Source organism: Stenella coeruleoalba (genome assembly GCF_951394435.1).
Source record: "Stenella coeruleoalba genome assembly, chromosome: 4".
In the NCBI taxonomy this organism is placed as follows: Eukaryota; Metazoa; Chordata; class Mammalia; order Artiodactyla; family Delphinidae; genus Stenella; species Stenella coeruleoalba.
In genome coordinates, this window is record NC_137149.1 from 109923796 (window position 1) to 109939950 (window position 16155).

General features: G+C 41.8%; 1 protein-coding gene across 4 annotated transcripts in view; it reads right to left on the minus strand.

Moving 5' to 3' along the window:
• The window catches only part of LIN54 (lin-54 DREAM MuvB core complex component), a 76214-nt gene extending 73568 nt beyond the window's left edge, over nucleotides 1-2646 (minus strand). For 2 of the 4 annotated variants that reach the window (XM_079920591.1, XM_079920588.1), the window contains exon 1: nucleotides 2515-2646. The gene's annotated coding sequence lies outside the window, so the exon portion shown is untranslated. Of the gene's footprint in view, nucleotides 1-200; nucleotides 485-2514 lie in introns of those variants that run through there. The other 2 variants (XM_079920592.1, XM_079920589.1) reach the window with 1 other exon arrangement.
• Between the last annotated feature and the right edge of the window lie 13509 nt (nucleotides 2647-16155).

The window sequence follows — 16155 nt, forward strand, 5'->3', positions numbered from 1 at the left end:
GCAGCCTTAGGTGTAAGAGCAAACTCAAGCCCTCTTAACACTCAAAGAATAATGTTGATGTCATTATGAGGCTACTGATTCTTTGCCCTCTGAACTAGTCATTCCCTGACCCACGACGCAATTCTTCTCCCACCCACCCCCTCCCCCAAATAAAGAGAGCTCAAAACAGAGCAGCCCTCGGGTATCCCCTTCTCCTCTACCTCCGGCGGCTGCCGCTGTCTCCTCCCTCCGGCTCCGAGGTGGGGACTCCAGAAGGTCCCGGGCAATTCCGAGCCCGGGCGGTGCTTGTTTTGCCTGTGCACGGTAGCTCCGGCCAGCCGCTTCCTTCCCCAGTCTGCACGAACTGGAGCGCTACAGGGATCCCGGGGGCCAAGGAGGGAGCCCGGGTGGCGACGCCGCCGCGGCCGCCGCCTCTGGTATGTCAGGGGCCGGGATTGTATTTCGAAAGATCCGCCATTTTCACCTCGTCATCACCATCACAGCTCAGCAGCTTCCCCGACAGCCGGAGCCCGGGCCGCCGCCGCCGCCGCCGCCAGTAACCTCCCCCTTCCTCCTCCTCCCCTCCCCGGCCCTCCCCTCCGGAGAGGCGCACACCCACATATCCGGGGAAACCTCCCGCCGGCCCCGCCAACCTTCAAATGCTCAGGGAGATACTAATGCACACACAGTCCACGCTGAGACCTTTCACCCTGCCACGAAAGATGGTGCTCCGGCGGGCCCGGTAGCAACGCGAAAGCAAGTCGTGCTACCTGCGGGGCCCCAAGTCCGGCACATTTTTGTTTTGAAGAGCAAAAAACATGCGGAAGGGGGCAGAAGGGCAATAAAGAGCCCAAACTCTCTCATTTTCAGGAAAGCAACTTGAGAGAGTTGACGGAATGCCTTTTATTCACTGTGTCCCTCTCAGACACTAAAAACAGGATCAAGACCTTTAATGCCATTCACCAGCTCTGACATTTTCCTCCACCGTCAGCACTACTTTTGACAGAATGGGCTACTTCCAACTGCACGTCCGACCTCTCTGATACATTTGTAAGTTACAGGCATTGATTCTCACGCAGATACTGTAGTCAAAAGGTCTAGTTTTCAAATAAATTTCTCAACTATTTTCCACTTAATTTCGTCTGATCATTTCTGTCCATAAACACTGTGACTTCCAGTTCGTTTGTCATTGGTTTAAGACGTCAAAGTGCCACTAGGTTTAAAATGTACTGAACCTATTCATAAGTGAACAATTTCTAAAATACAGAAAATATACCTCTAAGTTAAAATTCTTTGCCAAATGCTTTTAGAATCTAAGTCACCAAATTAAAAAAAAAAATCTGCCGCTGATATGTTTATTTGATACTATGAAAATAAGCAGCTTGCTTCAGAGCAAGACCCTAGAGTTACCCACCCAGCTCCACCAGCTCCTCTCATCATGCAGTTTAATAAATAACTAAAAGAGAATATACGCAAATTTTAATCATCAAAGAAATATCAGTAAAACATAAGCTGCAAGGCTTCTGATGGGAACAGAATTTTTTTTAAAAAAAAACTAAGTTGACTACCTTTGTTAATTTCAGATTTGATAACCACCCATTGAAAAGCTGAATTCTATAACCTACCATTCAACTACAGCATAAGCTCTGAAAGACCTGTCTGAAATGAGCAAATTGAATTTCAAGGTTTCGAACAGAGCCACTCTACCGCCTTTTTTAAAAGTTAGTTTAAAAAGAGAAAGGCAGAAGTTGAAAAAAGGCATTTAATTTCCTTACCTTGCTTGAATGACAACTCCATATAAAAGTCGGTAGCTTCAGGCTTAAACAAGTACTATCACCCAGCCCAGTCGCCGTTTCTATATGCAGCCTGCTAGACTCTGAGAGTATTAAGTCTTCCCAATTTCTTTATCTTTAAACTTTATTTCCCCACGGCCAGCCCTGTTCACCCCCACTCTGCTTGGTGTTTACCGTTGGTTGGCCAAGCTAAGTCTTGGCCCGCTCCCTTCCCCCGTGCACCTCGGGAACATTGTGACATTTGACTGGTGGGCTTCGCGAGGAAAACGGACATACACGAAGAAGACACCATACAAAGGGGCATAGGAAGAACGGGGCGGCGGGCAGTAGGGAAAGGAGGAGCTGGTACAAAATGACACAGCAGCAAAACCGGTTCCCAGAAACCCGGGGCCGACACGGGGGCTCCTCGGACCGCGCAGTGTGCGTGTCAACAGCCGCGGGAGCCCTTCCTCCAGACCGCCGGGAAGGGCGGGCTGCCGGCAGAGCGCCGGCCCCGCTGGGTGACAGCCGCCCTCCCGAGTGCCGGCGGGAAGGGGCCGAGCCCGGAGGATCCTCCCTCCCCCTGCGGCCCAGGGATGCGGCGCGGCGTCCCCCAGACTGCAGGTTCCCGCTCTCCGCCACTACCCACTAGCCCGGGCTCCCGGAGGGGGCGGTCCGGCGCCCTCCGCCCGCGCCACCACCCGCAGCGCCCCCTTTCCCGCCCGCCTGCCGAGAGGCCCCCACCCCGGGGGCTGACACTCACCAAAGCCGGCGGCGCCGCCGCCTCCTTCTCACGCCGCGATCTCTGGGCTCCCCGCAGCCGCGGCGGCGGCGGCGCCTCCAAGACACAGACCCGGGTTTGTTCAAAATCACGCGCCCAGCGCCATTCCACCGCCGCATCCCATAATACGCTGGGCCCTCCCCTCCCGCGCGCCCCTCTCCGCCCGCCCCTCCACTCTGCCCGCCCCGCCTCCACGGCTTCCTTCTCCCCGCCCTTTCCGCGGCGCCTTGCCCCGCCCCTTGGCAACCCTAGCTAGCGTCATCCCGCAAGGCGGCCGCGAGTACGCTCCTGCTCCACGTGACTCCGAGTGTGCGCTCTGTCAAAGCTTTCGCACGGAATGTTCCATCCAGCTGAAGCTGGGAGGGGGAAGGCAGGGTCGCGCACGAGCTTGGGAGGGAGTGTGTTATCTTCTAGCTTTCCTTGTTAGGAAGTCTGTGCTGTAGGTGCGATTTCCAGCATCTTGCCGTTGTTTGATGTTCTTGGGTGGGGAAGTGATCAGTAATCACAAATGCCAAATCTCTTTGTTTTTTAGGCACTGATTTTGCGGGGGTCGCTAAAAAAGCCCCTGGAAGACCACGCAGAGTTAAACTTATTTTGAAAGGGACTTTTTTTACGGTATACAGTCAAGACTAACACAATCAAAATTCTTTGTATTTGGTAACCTTTTACTTTTATTTTTCCCGGTATTCTTTTTATAAGGTAAGAAAAGATGCCCAAATTTGGAGTCGGATAAACAGGCAGAGATTCAGTGAATAACTGCCCTGTATGAGAAGACTACAGAGGAAACAATAGAAAATACAAAAGAGTATATACGTAGTATAAAATGGTGTGGTACAGTTTGTAATTGCTAGTGAAGCACGGAGGACCTGCAGGTCAACGTGAGAGACTGTAACCTGGGAACACAAAGGAGGAGGTGAGACATGCTGTAGTGGAAGCAACAATCATTTTGGGTTAAGCAGTCCTAGTTTTAAATACTGGCACCTCCACTAAAGTGTATAACATTTATCAAGTTTCTTTTCCCATCTACAAAAGAAAAATAACATAGCTTTCCAAGATCCTGAGGATCATATAAAGTGAGAGGTGTCAAGCAGCTACACACAGTCTCTGCCTCAAATGTTAGTTCTATTTTACCATAATCAACAGCACCCCATACCTTCCACCTCAAACTCTATGGTTAGGATTTAGCAAGGCAAGTGGCATGAAATTAGCAAAGGCTTGGTAGCCGGAAGGTCTGGAGCCTGTGCAAGGAATGTGAGAAACCTGCATGATACACAGGCTTTATTGAGGATCAGTAGGTGAGTCCAGTTTATGAGAAGCTTTGAGAGCTGGTGTAAGAAAACATCCTGGTGGTGGGAATTCCCTGGTGGTCCAGTGGTTAGGCCTCTATGCTTGCACCCCAGGGGGCCTGGGTTCCATCCCTACTCGGGGAACTAGTATCCCACAAGCCACTCGGCCAAAAATTAAAGGAAGAAAGAAAGAAAAGAAAAGGGCCTTGGCAGTTAAAAAAAAAAAAAGTGGTTAAATGATGGGTGGTACTTGTGGGGCACCTCTGGAAGGAAGAAGAGAGTGAGATGGGGTACCCAAATCCGGCTGGAATCTAGGGAAACAAAGAATCACCTTCAGAAGGAGAAAATTTCTCAACTTATTCCACAAGGCTAGCATAAACTGGTTACCAAAACCCAAGGCAAAGAGCACCAAAAAAAAAGGAAAATTCTTCTATTCTCACCATGACTTTGTTAAAAAGACAAAATTGAGTATTAAGACATAAAATCCAGTAACGTGGTAGTAAAAAGAATTCACACCATAACAAAGAATGGTGGTTTAACATTAAGAAATCTACTCATGACATTTATTAAAGTAAAGGAGAAAAGCCAAATGATATTCTCTAGAGATGTACCATATAACATTCAACAGCCATTTCTGAATTTTAAAAATTTCTTAGTAAGCTAGAAATAAAAGAACAGTTCCTTAATTGGATCAAGATAATTATAAAAAAATGACAGTAATATCATGCATTAGAGTAAAATGGCAGAAGTACTCTCGTTAAAATCACAGATCCAGGGACTAACCTGGTGGTTCTGCGATAAAGACTCTGCCCTCCCAATGCAGGGGGCCCGGGTTCCATCGCTGGTCAGGGAACTAGATCCCGCATGCCCCCGAGTGCCGCATAAGACCCGGTGCAGCCAAATAAATAAATAAATGAATATTCTTTTTAAAAAATCAGGGACCCACAAGGATGCAGGGCTATAGTAGCTATTTAACATTTTTCAGGGCGTCCTAGCTAAATGCAATTAAATAAGAACGTTTAAAAAAAAGCTTGAAATAGTGGAAAGAAGAGACAAAATTGTCCTTATTAAAAATAATCACAAAGAGCTCAGTGTTGTGGTTAACTGTTTGGCCTCTGGAGCCAGACTGCCTGGATCCAAATTCTGGCCCTGCCACTTAATAGCTGTGTGAACCTAAGCAAGTTACTTTCCTCTTGAACCTCTGTTTCCTCATGTGTAAATTGGGAATAAAGTATCATCATAAGGTTGTTGTGAAGATTAATGAGGTACTATGTGTAAAGCACTTTGAATAGTGCCTGGTATATGGTAAGAGCTCATGACTGAAAACTAATAATAATCTAAGCTACAATACAGTCTAAAATATAATGTAATTTTTTACTTTTTCAAGGAGAGCATTTTTAGCTCCTAAGAACCACTGCTGTTCAAACAAAACAGAATCTGTTTATATTTGCATGACAGCTTTCCTAGATGAACTAAAAGCATTTATTCAGCAAGTATGTGTTGATCATCTACCAAATCCTAAGCACTGACAAGACACTGGGAATAAAGTGGTAAACAAGACAGAGCAGCTCTATCCAATGGAATGTTCCACTATGGTAGAACTGTTCTATATCCACTCTGTCTGATATAGTAGCCGCTAGTCACCTGTGCCTGTCAAGCAACTGAAATGTGGCTAGTGTGGATAAGGAACGAAATTTTCATTTCATTTCATCGTCATTAATTTAAATTTAAATAGCCACATGTCGGGGCTTCCCTGGTGGTGCAGCACAGTGGTTAAGAATCCGCCTGCCAACGCAGGGGACACGGGTTGGAGCCCTGATCAGGGAAGATCCCACATGCTGCAGAGCAACAAAGCCCATGCGCCACAACTACTGAAGCCTGTGCTCTGGAGCCCGCAAGCTACAACTACTGAGCCCGTGTGCCACAACTACTGAAGCCCGCGCACCTAGAGCCCATGCTCCGTAACAAGGAAGCCAACGCAGTGAGAAGCCCGCGCACCACAACAAAGACCCAACGCAGCCAAAAATAAATAAAATAAAATAAATTAATTAAAAATAAATAAATAGCCACATGTCGCCAATGACTACAGCATTGGACAGCACAGTTCTATAGGAAGTGACAGTCAAAAACTAGTAGGAAAAAATTAGAGATTTTAAATAAATAGAGTTTCTGAAGAAGATATCAATACAAAAAATAAAAAGATTGTATAGAGGTATGAGTTGCATAGAAGAAAAAACAAAATGTACTATGGGGCACCTATTATGTGCCAGATATACTGCTAGATACAAAGTACACACTAGTTAATAAAATTTTCTTAAAATATATTAGTTCCAAAAGATTATTTAGACGTTCCTTTGCTCTTTAGTTCCTTTGTCATAAATCCAGGATGTCTCTGTAAAGCAACTATCATGTATAAATCTATACAAGTGTAATTATCACCTTTATTTATTTTTCATCATCACATAACTCTTTTGTAACAGATCCATAACCCCTTATCAACAATTTTAAAATACAAAATGTTTTGAAAACTGAAAAATTTCTGGAAGCTTATGACAAACTCATTCAGTAGGAAAATCAATATGACATAAGGTATTAATAGTCTCTAGAACATTTAGTGTGAATATATATCAGTGCAGAAACATGAGTGTGTTTCACTATGGAGCTTGTTAAAGGCTAAAGGGGTTGGAAGGAGCTTTCCAAGGTGATGGGAATTTTTTCTTTTTACAAGTTAAACATTTTTATTTTGATAAAGGTTACACATCAATATGGCAAAACAAACAAACAAAAAAAGTACCTTACATAGCCAAAGTAATCTCCCACTCAGGCTTGCTCCCCAGCAGGTACCCTTCCCAGAATGTGTATATATTTAATTTAACATTATTTACATACATTCTTTTGATCCTATCTTTCGTGATGGGAATGTTTTTGACCTTGATTGTGGTATTGGTTACATAAGGGTATATACATTTAAAAAATTAATTAAAAAAAACTATTCCACCCTGAAAAAATAATAAGGATATATACAATGGCCTAAACTCATTGGGTACACTTAAAACGGATGTGTTTTATTGTATGTAAATTATACGCCATTAAAGTTTTTGTTTTTGTTTTTGTTTTTTTGGCTGCATTGGGTCTTTGTTGCTGAGCACAGGCTTTCTCTAGTTGCAGCGAGTGGGGGCTACTCTTCGTTGTGGTGCACGGCCTTCTCATTGCGGTGGCTTCTCTTGTTGCAGAGCATGGGCTCTAGGAGTGTGGGCTTCAGTAGTTGTGGCACACGGGCTCAGTCGTTGCAGCTCGCGGGCTCTAGAGCGCAGGCTCAGTAGTTGTGGCACAGGGGCTTAGTTGCTCTGCAGCATGCAGGATCTTCCTGGATCAGGGATCGAACCTGTGGCCCCTGCATTGGCAGGCAGACTCCTAACCACTGAGCCAACAGGGAGGTCCCTAAAGTTGGTTTTAAAAGAAAAAAAAAAGACAATTCTTAAAATTTGTGCATGTGCCATCTAAAATCCAAAATATCTTCAATTCCAAAACACATTGGTACCCAAGGGTTTGGAATAAGGAAATGTAGATCAGTATCACTTTGAACACACTCCAGGTTTTTTCACTTATGGTGCAGGATGTGATTAATAATGTCAAACCACCTAAAAAAATAAAATTAACCACTAAAATCATCTGTTGGTGTCAGGCAGCATTCATTTACTTTTCCTCTGGCTTTATGATTTCTTGGCCTCCTTAATAGTCATTTTTGTCTTTCTAATTAAAAGGATAGAAATAGGGGCTCCTCTGTAACGTTCTGATGTACTTGTCCTGCTAGGGGTATAACCATCCCTGTGGTTAAGAGCAGGGTTTTCCCTTGGAGGAAGTAGATATTGCCAGTATCAGTCATCCTAGGAGGCACATCTTGAGACAGCATATGGGAACTTGCAAGAAGGGCTCACACGGAGAGAGGGAGGTACTTCCTTTCTCTCAGCCTTACTTATTTGGACTTGGACACGAAGAGTTTAATGTGTTTGAAGGAATGTGCCCACCTTTCCACCTAGTCGGGGAAAGAAAAGTCTGCCTCCAGAGGGACTGTTTGATGTTCTGTTTTTTGTTTTAATTGTAAAACATCTTAAAATTCTTCATGGCTTATAACCACAAGCATTTATTTTTCTCATGATTTGTATGAATTGATCTAGGCTGGGCTCAGGTAGGCCAGGTTGGAGCCCAGGCTTTTGGTTGGGTTCCCATCTATTCCATATATCTTAATTCTGGGCCCAAGCTGATACGGCATTAGCTACCTAGGGCATGCTCTTCTAGTCGATCACAGGAACACAACAAAAAATGAGTGGAAACATGATATCCTTCTTAAGGCTACCCCTCCCCCTCAACCAACTGGCACACTGTCACTTCTGCTTATGTTTCATTGGCCAAAACAAGTCTACTGCCAAGCCCAGCACCAATGAGATGGAGGATATGTATTCCTTGGTACTCTAGTGAGAGGTACTGCAAAGGTACATGGCACAGGGTGTAGATGTAGTACAAATTCTAGTACAAAGAGGGAATAAAGAATTGGGAGTATTGATCCAAACCAGCACAAGAAGACACCTTGCACATCGGCCTAAACAGGTGTTTAGGGAGGAGATCAGAATGCTTTAATACTTTACAATCTCCATGAAAACACCCCTTTTAAAAACAAATACAAATGACTCTTCAGTCCTTTGTAAATTGCTATACCTATACAGCATTAACCTCCTTATTCCAGTTAAACTGCTATTCTTTTTTCTTCCAATGTAAAAATTCTAGAGTTGGCTCTGGCCTGGGACCTGTGAACTCACAAAGCTACCCACAAAGCTATCTGCTACATAGTTGTAACTTACTAGCTACAGTTAACTAGGCTGCTTTCAGCTGCAAGTAAAAGTAGCTTATATATTTCATAACTGTCTGCACAGCTCATAAAATAAATAGTATAGAAATAGGCTTTCCCAGGATAATTCAGCAGAGAAAAGATATTATCAAAGATCCTGGCTCATTCCTCCTTTCCACACCACCAGTCTCAGGGTGTTGTCTTAGATTGTAGGCTTGCCTTCCAGTGGCTGTCACTTAGTACCATACATAGACATAATACACACCACACACAAATATCAGCCACAGAGGAAGGGTATTTCTTCCCATGCACCACTTTTTATCTGCAAGGTAAGTCCCCCAGAAGACTTCCCATCATGATGCACTGGTCAGACCCAGACCATATATGTCTTCTTAAACCATTCACTAGCAAAAGGAAATGGAATTACCATAAATGGCCTAGAGTAGGGGTCAGCAAATTAAGACTCACAGGCTGAATGCAGCCCATGGCCTGTTTCTGTTAGGCCTACAAGCTAAGAATGTTTTTGTGTCTTTTACATTTTTAAATGCAAAAAGAAGGAGAAGGAGAAGAAGAAGCAAAGATACCATATGTGGCCCACGATATCTAAAATACTATTTGGCTCTTAACAGAAAATGTTTGCAGACTCCTGCCTAGATCAACCATGATATACCTCGGGGGATGAAGAAAGGCCTACCTTCCCTGAGCACCATACCAGTGTTAGGTCCACCATATCACATATGTGTAATTTCCTTCTGCTCTCCCCAAGCCTTGAGTAAGATCTTATTAACCATTACTGAATAGTTCCATTATTCACCACTCCTGAGGTAAATTAAAGGCAAAGTCAGTGTCCACATGGGTGTCAGAATGTTATGGGGGAGCAGTGGCTTTTCATTTCTCTTTTATGGGAATGATAGTGTTTAGTGAATTATCCCCAAAGGGAAGGTACACCTCAAGGGAAAACCATTAAAATGTAAAGTCCAGACTCCTTACGTTACCAACACGTCACTCCATTGTCTTCTGAATCACATAATTTGTGACTATAAGTCTGTTTTAATTCCTCTGCATGTAATGTGCCCCCCCCCCAGAAACCTTTAAGATTTTTCTCTTTATTTTTGGCTTTCAGTAGTTTGAATATTATGTGTCTAGGAGTGTGTGTGTGTGTGTGTGTGTGTGTGTGTGTGTGTGTGTGTATAAGTGTTTTATCCTTTGGGGAGCTCTCTGAGATTCTCTGGATGTACAGTTTGATATGTTTGATATCTTTCATAGTTTTGGGAAAATTCTCAGCTGTTATCTCTTCAAATTTTTCTTCTGCCTTATCCTTTCTCTCTTCTGCTTCTTGGATTCCAGTTATACATACTTTGGATCACTTTGTCCCACAGTCCTTGGATGCTCTACCCACCCCACACTCTTCTACCTACACATTCTTTTTACTCTTTGATTCTTACTTTGGGTTCTTTCTATTGATCTGTCTTCAAGTTCCCTGATTCTTTCCTTGGGCTGTGTTGAGTCTATTCATGAGCTCATTAAAGGCATTCTTCATCTTTGTTGACATGTCTTTTTATTTCTAGCATTTCCTTTTTATATTTTCTTTTACTTTCCACCTCTCTGTTCATTCTTCATCTGTTCATTCATGTTACCTACATTTTATATTAGAGACTTTAACATATTGATCATAATTATTTTAAACTCCCTGTCAGATAGTTTCAACATCTCTAGATTGTTTTGTCTCTTGAAAGTGGTGTGTGTTTGTGTGAGTGTGTGTGTGTATGTGTGTTTCTCATAATTACTGATTGGATGCTGGACCTTGTGTGCAGACAGGAGAGATGGAGATAAATATTATTTATGTTTTAAAATGGGCATGCATCTTTTTCTGCTAAGCTGTTAGTGTAAGAGGTTTAGTTATTCTAGTCAGGAGTTGAACTGGGCTTGGGTTTTATTGTTGCTATGGTTACCTTCAGTGCATCATCATTTTCAAATTCCTCTAAAGTTATTTTGTGCTTAGAGTTGGGGCGGGTTTGCTAAAGTTTTTTCTCAGTGCTGATATTCCACTTTCAGCTTTAGGCTTTCTATGCTCTTACCACTCAGAGGGGGTCACTCTAAGCTCATGCCTTTCTCCCAGCAGTAACCTGCTTGTTACTTGGTGCTTACTAGAATGGTTGTAGTGATGGGGAAGGAAGACAGTGTCTCTGTGGTCCTGTTCCAACTTCATTCTTAGACAGGCTCTGTGTCCCTGGGTCTGGGTAATCCAGACCCTCCCAGAGCATTATGACCTCTAAGAGTAAACAGTTTCCAGTCTCTTCCCTGGGATTAGAGGTTTGGGGATTTTTTTCTTTTCTTTTCATTTTTCCTATTCTTCCAGCTGCAATGGATCTTTACTGGTGCCTTGGGGAACAACAGGGCTTGCTGCCTTCTCCCATCAATTTAAGTCTTTTGTTCCTTGGGGGAGAAGTGTCTGGGTTTCTTCCTGCCTTTCCTGCAATGGCAGCCACTCCTCTCCTCTAGGCTTGAAGGACCCAGGAGTCTTTTCCTTACCTACCACCCTGTCCCCAATCTTTGTCCTGGCTTCCCAGTGGTGGTCTCTGGAGAAGAGCCTGTGAATAGTTGTGACTCCTTTCATGACTGTGGCTTCTATGGTGTTCTACAAGCATGCCAGCCCACACTCAGTCTTTAGCAATTTATTTAAAAATTTAGCAGAATTCTTCCTTCCTGTTTGTATGGCTGCCCCATCTTCCTTCCCATGCTCTGCCATAGATGACACAGTGCCTGCATCTCATCTGTGTTTAGAAGCACCTGTCTTTCCTTAGATTTCAAGTTAGTGGGTTGCCCTATGACCTCAGATCTTTGATTGGCTTAATAAAAAATTATGATTTTATAGATTACCTAGATTATTGTTGTGTGGAGGGAGCAATGCTTTTTTGCAGCTCCCTCCAGCTAGGCAGAAGCTGGAAGTCCTCCAGGTGTTATTTTATTAAGAGAGTCAGACGGTCTCTATTGTTGGACCACAGTGCTTATCACAAGTTTTACCCAGGATAGTCCTTCTACTTACTCTCTTAACCCACCCCTTCCTATTTGTCTTACTAGCTCTCAGAACTCTTGCTTTATGACTCGAGTTTAATATCTGCTTCTGGTTGTTGCCACAGTTGGTGGCAGATTTGGATAATCTTCTCCACCTTACCCGCATTAGTTCTTACTCAGCCTTTGGATTTACATACTCCTTGATTTTAGTGCCACCTCCAGAGAAGGGAGATTTAGATGGAAACACCAGCACATTCAATGATGCTGGGATTTTCTAGGTCTCCTATTTATCCAACTATGTTCTTTACTCAATTTAACAAGTATTTTTTGAGTGATTACTTAATACAAAGAACATAGTTCTGGGTACTGGGTGGTTTATAGAAGTCAATCAAGCTAGCACATCTCTTTCACTCACTTTCAACTATATGAGCCCACTTGAAATATGAACACAAGGGAACAAGCAGAAAGACATGGTGGGCACTAGATGGCACAAATGAAGCCTCAGGTTACAGGGAATCTAGAGATAGCAAGGTAAGAGTATCAGAACACACTAGATAGTGAAGAGAGTGTAGCCTGTGAAGATGCATGGACCTCCAGGTGGAAGGATAAGACCTACCTGGACACTATTACTAAGAGGATCTGTTGGTCATCTTGATACCAGAGGGAGTTTTGGGGAAGCATAACAGTTGTGTTCGAGCATCTCTTCCTCTGAGGCTGGAAGAGCACTAGCCTTTGAAACTAGTAGAGAAGACAGAAGACACCTTAACTGTAAATAAATACAAAAAATACATAAATAAAAGCATTCAAGAAGACTAAATTCAAAACATACACACAAGACTATGGAACAAAAAGCATGATTTTGTTCCCTTTTTAAATTAAGGTTTTACACTCAGTGAAATGCATAGATCGTAAATGTATACTTTGATAAACTTTGATAAATCCATACACCCCATGTAACCCACACGCCTACCAACATATGGCACATTTCCGTCACCTCCACTTCCTGCTACTTCCCAGTAAATTCCTACCTTTCTCCATTTCCTCCTCCTCAAGCACTTTCTGATTTTCTATCATCATAGATTAGTTTTTTCTAATTCATAACTTCATGAGATGGAACCTTATTACATGTATTTTTTTAACGTCTGGTTTCTTTCACTCAACATATTGTTTTTGAGATTCATTCACATTGTTGCATGTATCTGCAGTTTTTCTTTTTGATGCTGAGTAGTGTTCTATTGAATGAATATATCACACTTTGTCTACCCACTTTCCTGACAACTTTTTTTGTTTTCACTTGGGGCTATTATAAATAAAGCAGCTATAACATTTTTACACAAGTAGACATATGAAAATCATGATTTTTAAAATACAACGTTGAAGATATATTGAAGGAGAACTGAATCTTGCTAAGTGGCCTGAAAAGTGGAAAAGATATCTCAAAACAGAGCGAAAATATAAAGAGAGAAATTATGAAGAAAAAGGCAAGTCACTTTGAAGATAAACCCAAGAGACCTGATATATGACTAGTTGGAGTTCCAGAAGGAAACAAAGGAAACGATAAAAGGAAGATAATATTAAACAAATAATACTAGAAAATTTCCCTGACCTAAAGATAGATTTGCATTTGCAGATAAAAGGGGTCACTGAATTTCAGGTAAGATCAATGAAAAAAGACACACCTAGGCACATTTGAGGGAAATTCCTGTAAAGAAAATATCTTAAAAACTTCCAGGTGGAAAGAACAAGTTTCCTACAAAAAGAATAGGAAAAACAAGAAGAACAATGGGGAGGACACGGAGGTGGGGGAGGGGAAGAAGAGGGAGAGGAGGGGCAGGGGAGAAAAAGGAGGAAGAAAGTTGGAAATAGACAGGAAGACCAACCAGATGACAACAAGTAAAAGCTATTTATTCAGAACTCTCTCTAGCAAGGGAATTGGTCACCATCACTTGTGTTTGACAGCGAGTCAGAGGCAGGCAGAGAAAGCTTTATAGTGGAAAAAAAGGAATTTAAATGTTCCCTGATTGGAGGCTGTGGACCTGAGGGGGTTGTAATTAGCCTAGCTTGAAGTGGGGTATCCCATGTAAGGGGGCATATTTGTCCTTCTCTGGTTAGTCATAAATTAGAAGTTAATTAGAAATTAAATTAGAAATTAAATTACTAAACTAAATTAAATTAGAAATTAAATTACTCGGGAATCTGGTAGTTATTGATCAGGTAGTGGCTGTTTTGGGCTGATGGCTACAGGAGTTGTTGTTTGGATCCTAGAAGGGTTGCTGCAGATAGTGAGTTGATTTTTTGGACTGGTTGCTACAGATTGTGGGTCAGAGTTTTATTTTCATATATGGTCTTGCCATTGCCGGTTTGCATATTTAGTCTCTCAAAGAGAAGAAAGAAAGAGAGAGAAAGGGAAAAACAGGGAGAGAGAGAATGGAGGAGGGAGGGAGGGAAGGAGGGAGGGAGAAAGGAAGGAAAAAAGAGGAAGGGGAAGAGAGAGAGGGAGAGAGAGAAATCACTGGCACTGAACTTATCTGAAATCCTGGAAGCTAGAAAACTGTGGAATAACATTTGCAGGTCACTGAGGGAAAAGGACGGCAGCTCAGACAAAATCCCATTTAACTGTCAGGATGACAGAAAGATATTTGTGAATGTACACAGATTCACAAGTTTGTTAGCCATGCACAGCATCTGAGTGACTACTTAAGAGTAAATACGAACAGGAAATTCCCTGGCGGTCCAATGGTTAGGACTCCGTGCTTTTGCTGCCAAGTAGAGTGCGCGGGTTCAATCCCTGGTCAGGGAACTAAGATCCCACAAGCTGCGCAGGTGCAGCAAAAAAAAAAAAAAAAAAAAAAGAAAAAATAGTAAATACTACCAAACAATAAAACAATCAGAACAGACACCTCATATCAAGATAGGGAAGATGAAGAGAAAGGAAATTTGTGGTGAGTAATTCACCTTGAATTTATTATATAGTAATGTAAGTGAATAATGACAATGTGGGAATTATAACACAGTGGTAAATTAAGGATTCCTAAAATAGAAGAGACATACCGCAAAGCAAAACAAAAAACTTGGTGAAATGGAAAGAAAGTACCAACTTTTCTCAGCGAAACCTAGGAATTAAGTGGAGGTAGAAGGGGCAGAAGTAAATACTGTAGGTTCTGAAAGTCTCCACTAGGAGTGAAGGGTATAGCAGAGAAAATATTCTAAAAGTCTCATTTATTGAGGTATAATAAACAGGTAACGGGGAACTAAAGTGTCTAGAAGGAAGGAAATGGCTGAAAACTTATTCTCATATATTATTAAAGGAAAAGTGTTTGATAGTGAATGTCAGAAAAGGGAAGGTAATTACTAAATAGAAAAGAATATGATATAGGACATGACAGGATACCATAATAAAATCAGATATACCCAGAATGAGCGGTGGAATTCAGGAACGAATTAGAAGTAAAAATATTACTTTCAAAATGAAAACTAGACTAGAAGGAAACCAGGAGTAAATAAAAAGGAAAAATAATGCCTTAAGAGAAATAGAGAATGAAAAGGAGGAAATTTTTTAAAATAAAAATGATGTGAAAAAAGGAATAAAAAGATTTTGAGGATGGGTGACTAATACTAAAGATAGGTAGATCTTCTGTTTTAACATATAGATAATAGTAGTTTCTGAAGAAAGAAACCAAAGAAATAGAGCAGGTACAAGAGATTGTAATGAAAGACAAAGTTGTTGAAAAAAATTAAAACTACATATTAAAAGAGCACACTGTGTACCTGAGAATATTGACCCAGAATGACCAATACCAACACTTAGTCTAGTAAAATTACTCGGTGTTAGAGGAAAATAAATTTGGGACATCTAGGTAAAAAGAGTAGGTCATTTATAAGAAAAGAAAATTAGACTCTCATGAGATATTTTTCAGCAATGCTTTATGCCCCAAGAAAATAGAGTACCACATTCAAGATTCTCAAGAAAAGTGAGCCAAGGTTGATTATATCTAACAAAACTGACTTTCAAACATAAAAGGCAGAAGATGTTACTGAGAATATGCCTTCTATGAGCCCTTCCTGAGAAACCTGTTAAAGAACTACCTTCAGACAACAAAAAGGACTAGAGAGATATCAATATAAGAGCTGACAGTGAGCATTAAATATGTATTATTTATAGAACTAAGACTAAATAAGGATTAAAAGGAAGAAAGTACCATTTGTACTGGCTGTATTTGCTTATCATATAGTTACAGTACAATTATGAAAAATGAAAGGAAATGGGAGAGGATTAGCAGAAGATTGAACTCTTCTCAGCAATCGTATTGAGGGTGTTAGTTTTAGTATTGTTTTTCTGAAACTGTTGTGTGTATAATGTGGGATGAATTAAATGAATAATTATGGAATTTTCTGATTCTGTAATCCTCTATGTACTTGTGAACCAGGACTTTGGATGTGGAATTAAGGAGATACAGATGTAATACAGAAGAGGTT